Source organism: Ostrea edulis, chromosome 4, assembly GCF_947568905.1.
Source record: "Ostrea edulis chromosome 4, xbOstEdul1.1, whole genome shotgun sequence".
Taxonomy (NCBI): Eukaryota; Metazoa; Mollusca; class Bivalvia; order Ostreida; family Ostreidae; genus Ostrea; species Ostrea edulis.
The window spans coordinates 85,625,567-85,631,702 of record NC_079167.1 but is presented as its reverse complement, the minus strand read 5'-3'; positions in this window follow the sequence as shown (position 1 = coordinate 85,631,702).

Here is a 6,136-nt window from a genome sequence, read left to right as displayed (position 1 = left end):
GGAAGAAATATATCTTTATCAACAGCAAGAGACAACTGAAAAATCTTAGGAGACTGTTAGAAAATTTTTAACCGTTACTAAATGTGACGATCGGCGATGCGGAACGTGTCCATATTTAAGGGAGGAAAATTCGTTCCAGTTTAACAACAAGGATTTACGGTGAATTCAGATATGACACGTTCCACCAAAAATTTAATATATGTAATAACATGTGCTGGCTGTGGAAAACATTATATCGGTGAAACGGGAAATACTCTGCGAACTCGTATACGAGTTCATAAACAACACATTTCAGCACCCGAATATAGAAAAATTAGAATTAGTGAACATTTAGATGTGTGTGGCCACGGACAATTCAGTGTATTTCTGTTTTATAAACTTTATACAGAAAATACTATTTCCCGACGAGAAATATAGAATATCACACTCTAATTTTGATCTCGGACCTGGGATTGGCCCCGAGAGGTGATCTCGGTCCGAGCCCGTAGGGCGAGGGCTGAGATCACTCGAGGGGCAATCCCAGGTCCGAGATCAACATTAGAGTATGATATTGTTTATATCATATACCATAAACATAACAAGTTGATAAACATTTTTTTTTAATTGGGGGGGGGTTGACCCAAACATGAATAATTATACTGTACAACTGGCAACGATATTTGACTACTGGAAATATAACCATTAATGTAAATCTACTGAAGGAATGAAATAGTCAAATATCGTTGCCATTTGTACAGTATAATTATTCATGTTTGCCCCCCTCCCCCTCCCCCCAATCTTTAAAAATAATGTTTATCAACTTATTGTGTTTTTGGTATATGATATAAAGCTACAAAACCCACACTCACCCTACGGGCCCGAGCCGAGATCACCTCTCGGGGCCAATCCCAGGTCCGAGATCAAAATTAGAGTATAATATTTTATATATATTAGGAATGTATACAATTTAGGGGTTGGGGTGGGCAGGGGAATGGTCTGCCCTCCTCACTTTTTTGACACTTTACTTTTTCCGTTATTCTAACATACAAAGTAAATATTTTCTACATGCAAATTAGTTCAAATTAATATTTTATTTTTATTTCTAGTGATGAATTTAATTGTAAGCATCAACTCCTGAATAGAATAGCTGGAAATTTTTAATGCTTGTTTTCTTTCCTACTGTGAAATTATATTGTAAGTACGACAATCTCTCTCTCTCTCTCTCTCTCTCTCTCTCTCTCTCTCTCGTGAATGAAATCGTACATGCAGTGACCGTAAATAATGATGCGAGTCCCTGATATCTCCCCTGATTGAAGACACTCTGATTCAGTGATTGGCACGGGTAAAGTGTGTTACACTCTGTATGATGGAATGACAATGTGTTGTAAAGTTCTGTCGGATACAAGTGGAGTTTATCATTTTATTTCGTGAATTATCAGAATAAAGAGAATATAACAATTTTGGTAAGTGCACATCTCCAATACCTGTTGAATAGATGTCCGCATTCAATACTTCTTTTTTTTTTTTTTTTTTTTTTTTTTTGGCGAGTATGCTATGTGCATTATGCATATGGTAAGCAACTGTATTTTGCAAGAATTGATATGAATTATATATATATATATATATATATATATATATATATATATATATATATATATATATATACATTATGCTCTTTGCTTATTCCATTCCATCAGTGTGTACATATGGTGTAACAGGCAAATGATTTCCCCACATTTATTTCGTAAGAAACTGCAAATACTTGCATGCGGAGATGTGCACTGGTCAAGTCCACCTAGAAAAATCAATCGGGTGTGACAATCACATTTGGAGTATATGCCGGTAGAGTAAATAGAAATATGACGGATAGAATGAGAAATGTGTACGTATTTATTAATTCATGTCAGCTTTAAACTGTCTTCGCCCTCGAAGAGACAACCTAAATTCTCTTGTCCTTGGCAGGACTTTTATCTCAAGTTTAGGGGTAGTCACGGCATCAAATGTAATATATAGGAAAGAAGAAAATTCAGGAATAGACCAGTACTCGAACCATGGACCCTGGATTACTAGTCAGATGTTCTAACCACTGAGGTATCCAGGCCGATATCCACAGTCCATATAGCCCGAACTAATATAAATAGTTTTTCTCACAACTATAGCAGTTTAAAACACAAACCCACCAGAACTTTAAAATTTTCAGATAAGTCATTTTTTAGATGACCTGATTCTCTTTTGCACTACAAAAGAGGATCTCCAAAACTCAATAGATTGTCTTTCAGAATATTTCATAAAATCCTAATTAGCCTAACTGCTAACCTTAACAAAATCAATGCAATGATTTTCTCATATAAATATAATCCTTAGTAAGAGTGGAATGAAAATTTTGAGTGTGGCATTCTTACAGTCGTAAATTGTGTATGGCTGTTTAGAGAGAGAGAGAGAGAGAGAGAGAGAGAGAGAGAGAGGATAATATTGCTGTTAATGGTGTGAAAGTCACTATAAATTGAATCTTCTTAAGTTAATGAAATTGATGTAGAAAAGTTGTTGTTTTCAACGAATCATATAGCAAATAAAATAAGAATTGACTCATTTATATAATGGCACCAGGCTGTAGGTTTGTATGCTTATCCTTTATCCATGATTCCTACACTGCTCAAACCAAGGCTACTTAAATTGTCATCATTTTTTATGTTAAAAATTAAAAATATAACTCATTTAATGTTGACAACCAAAACTTGGACCGTCTGAATGCAAGGGTATTTTATATTACATGTATGTAAACAAAGACTCCAGTCTTTTTAAGTAAACAAACAAACCAGTGAAACGTTAATTTTGTAATCTAAAGCATCTTCATTTTGTACACAAATTCTAACTTTTAAATGACACATTTTACCTAAAGTACACTTGAGATGATAAACTTGGATCAATATCCATTTATTTTGAAAACTTTGTAAAATATATATATATATATATATATATATATATATATCTCAATCTTTGTTTTCAAAACAAATGATAAACTCTCTATAATGAGATTCTGTCACGATGAATAGCCTTAATTTTTTGGTGAAACCTTCTAAACATATTAGACTGTAGATTTTGATCATTTAAAGTGAAAAACAAAATTGGGGTGATATTGTGAAGTGTGTAGTAAATTATTACATTACCTACAATTCTATATACCGCTACCCTTCTTTATTTGTTGTTTATCCCTCTTTACATCAATGGGTTTTCCGTTATTTTTCAGTTTACCTTTTCGTTAAGAATGCCAAAGTCACGTTAACGACCGCTGTCAAGAAGCACAATGACGTATTCAAAACGAAGACGTCATAGTGTTTATTTATGCAAGGCTCCAGTAGTCACGTGCCTACACCTTACCTTTTCTACGTAAAATATGCATGTAGTGAATGTTTTCCAGTGTTGAACGTATTTTTTTATTCGGTTAAAAAGGATTTATATTCACTGTATCATTAGTAATGTCACCCAGACGATTGTGGAGTATTAAAGTCAAGCGTGTATAAGTTAATAATTCACATGTTTTAGTGGCCGGTTTCGTGGTTTTCGCACACATGTATATGCACACGTGTGTACATGTATCTAGGTGCAGCGATTGGGGTGACGATAATATACAACAAGAGATCCACAGGCCTTATCGGTCACCCGAGTACTAGTTAAAAGTATCACTAATCCCACAGGCCTTATCGGTCACCCGAGTACTAGTTAAAAGTATCACTAATCCCACAGGCCTTATCGGTCACCCGAGTACTAGTTAAAAGTATCACTAATCCCACAGGCCTTATCGGTCACCCGAGTACTAGTTAAAAGTATCACTAATCCCACAGGCCTTATCGGTCACCCGAGTACTAGTTAAAAGTATCACTAGTCCCACAGGCCTTATCGGTCACCCGAGTACTAGTTAAAAGTATCACTAGTCCCAAGGGCTATGAAATCTAGAAACAATTTCCTTTTTTGAATATCTATGCTAAATTCTAATATTCAGCAACAGTACGTATATTTAAAACAAAATGTGTCCTTAAAAACTTCAATACCCTCAAAACTGCATAGGCCTATACTGATGAGAGGCTTTACATAATATAAAATATGTATTTATCATTAAACGATATCACAAATTTGGACCCACCCTAAAGTGAAAACACCAAACAAGAGGCCCACAGGCCTTATTGGTCACCTGAGTATTAGTTAAAAGTATCACTAGTCCCAAGGGCTATGAAATCTAGAAACAATTTCCTGTTCTGAAAATATCTAAGCTAAATTCTAATATTCAGCAATAGTATAAAACAAGGTGTGTTCTTAAAACTTCACTGACCTCAAAAGTGCATACACTGATGGCAGGCTTTACATAATATATGTCTTATCATTAAATGATATCACAAATTTGGATCCACCCTAAAGTGAAAACCCTGGGGTTGCGATATTCACTATTTTTTGCACCTTCTTTTCTGCTTTTCCTAACTATGCATTTAGTTTTTATACTGTATCAGTAAGCCCTGGGGAAGAATAGTGCGTGCACTATAAAGGTCACCTTCTTGAAATAAAGTATCATTATTATTATTATTATTACTGAAAGTCCTTCAAAATAATTACTACAATAATTTTGGCTCCTTCCCGAAACCAAACGCTTTATAAAGAAGATGTTATTTTAAGTGTTTTACAAATAAACACTATATACCAAGTTCAGCCCCACCGTGGGGTCAGAACCCAGATTTACATATCTAATGATAGTCTATATTAGATTAATAAGGTTCATACCTATGTATGTACGACATCTTTTGGACCTTCATACCTATATTAATCTAACATATTTAATATGGTCCAGGGGATCATGAAAATTACAATTTTGATATCTCAAGAGGCCTCCCTGTTCTACGGCGCTATGCATTTAGGTTTTCGTACACGTGTGGTTGTAGAGAAGATTTCTGAAAATTGGTAAATTTTGGCAGTTTTTGTCACGCCCCTAAGGTCCCAGGAATCCCGAAATTTACAACTTATGTCCCCCTTGTCCCAAAGATGCTTCATACCAAATTTGAAAAGAATTGGAATGGTAGTTATCAAGAAGTTAAAAATTTCTATTGTTCACACATTTAATAACTGACCATTTTGGCCCCACCCTAATACCTAATCCCCTACTCCAGGGATCATGAAATTTACAATTTTGGTAGCATGAAATTCACAATTTGCTCTACATCATTATACTTTTAGTTTTTCTTACACGTGCGGTTCTAGAGAGGAAGATTTTTGAAAATTGGTCAATTTTGGACGTTTTTTACACTACCCCTGGGGCCCCAGAAGTCCTGAAATTTGCAATTTATGTCCCCCTTGTCTCAAAGATGCTTCATACCAAATTTGGAAAGAATTGGAATAGCAGTTATTAAGAGGTTAGAAATGTTCAATTGTTGACGGACAACGACAGACGACAACCAATTGCAATAAATACCAATATAAAATGCTAAATATAACACCAGGTTAAATACAACTCTTACAACTTTGTTTTAAACCTGAAAGTTGATTACTTAGATAATTTGAAGAAATAAAGAATATTAATGCAATATCTAAGGTATTCGCCCATGGGGACCCTGGTTAGAATAGATCTTCAGTACCCCTTGCTTGTCGTAAGAGGCGACTAAATGGGGCGGTCCTTCGGATGAGACCGCAAACAAAGAGGCCCCGTGTCACAGAAGGTATGCCACGATAAAGATCCCTCCCTGCTCAATGGCCATAAGTGCCGAGCATAGGCCTAAATATTGCAGCCCTTCACCGGCAATGGTGACATCTCCATATGAGTGAAGAATTATTGGGAGGGACGTTAAACAAATCCGTTTCAATTACATCATATATAAATGCAGTGTTTTTCTTTTCTTGCCTATGTCAGTGTACAATTGAATGTGATGGGAGTTTCATTTCATTGCTATGTCTGCTGGGTCAGACGACAGAATGTCAGATCTAACATCAAGACGGAATCGTAAATTGGTCTGGTTCTTATTCAACGTACCGGAGAGAGGGCGATTTGAAGTATTGGTTCCTTTATACATTTTAGTCAAATGCAAAAACCATACAAGACAACACCAGAGAAAATACAAGAAACACAATGAATTTACGACCCTTTCAGCCCACATCGTAACCTTTGATTGCTGCACGG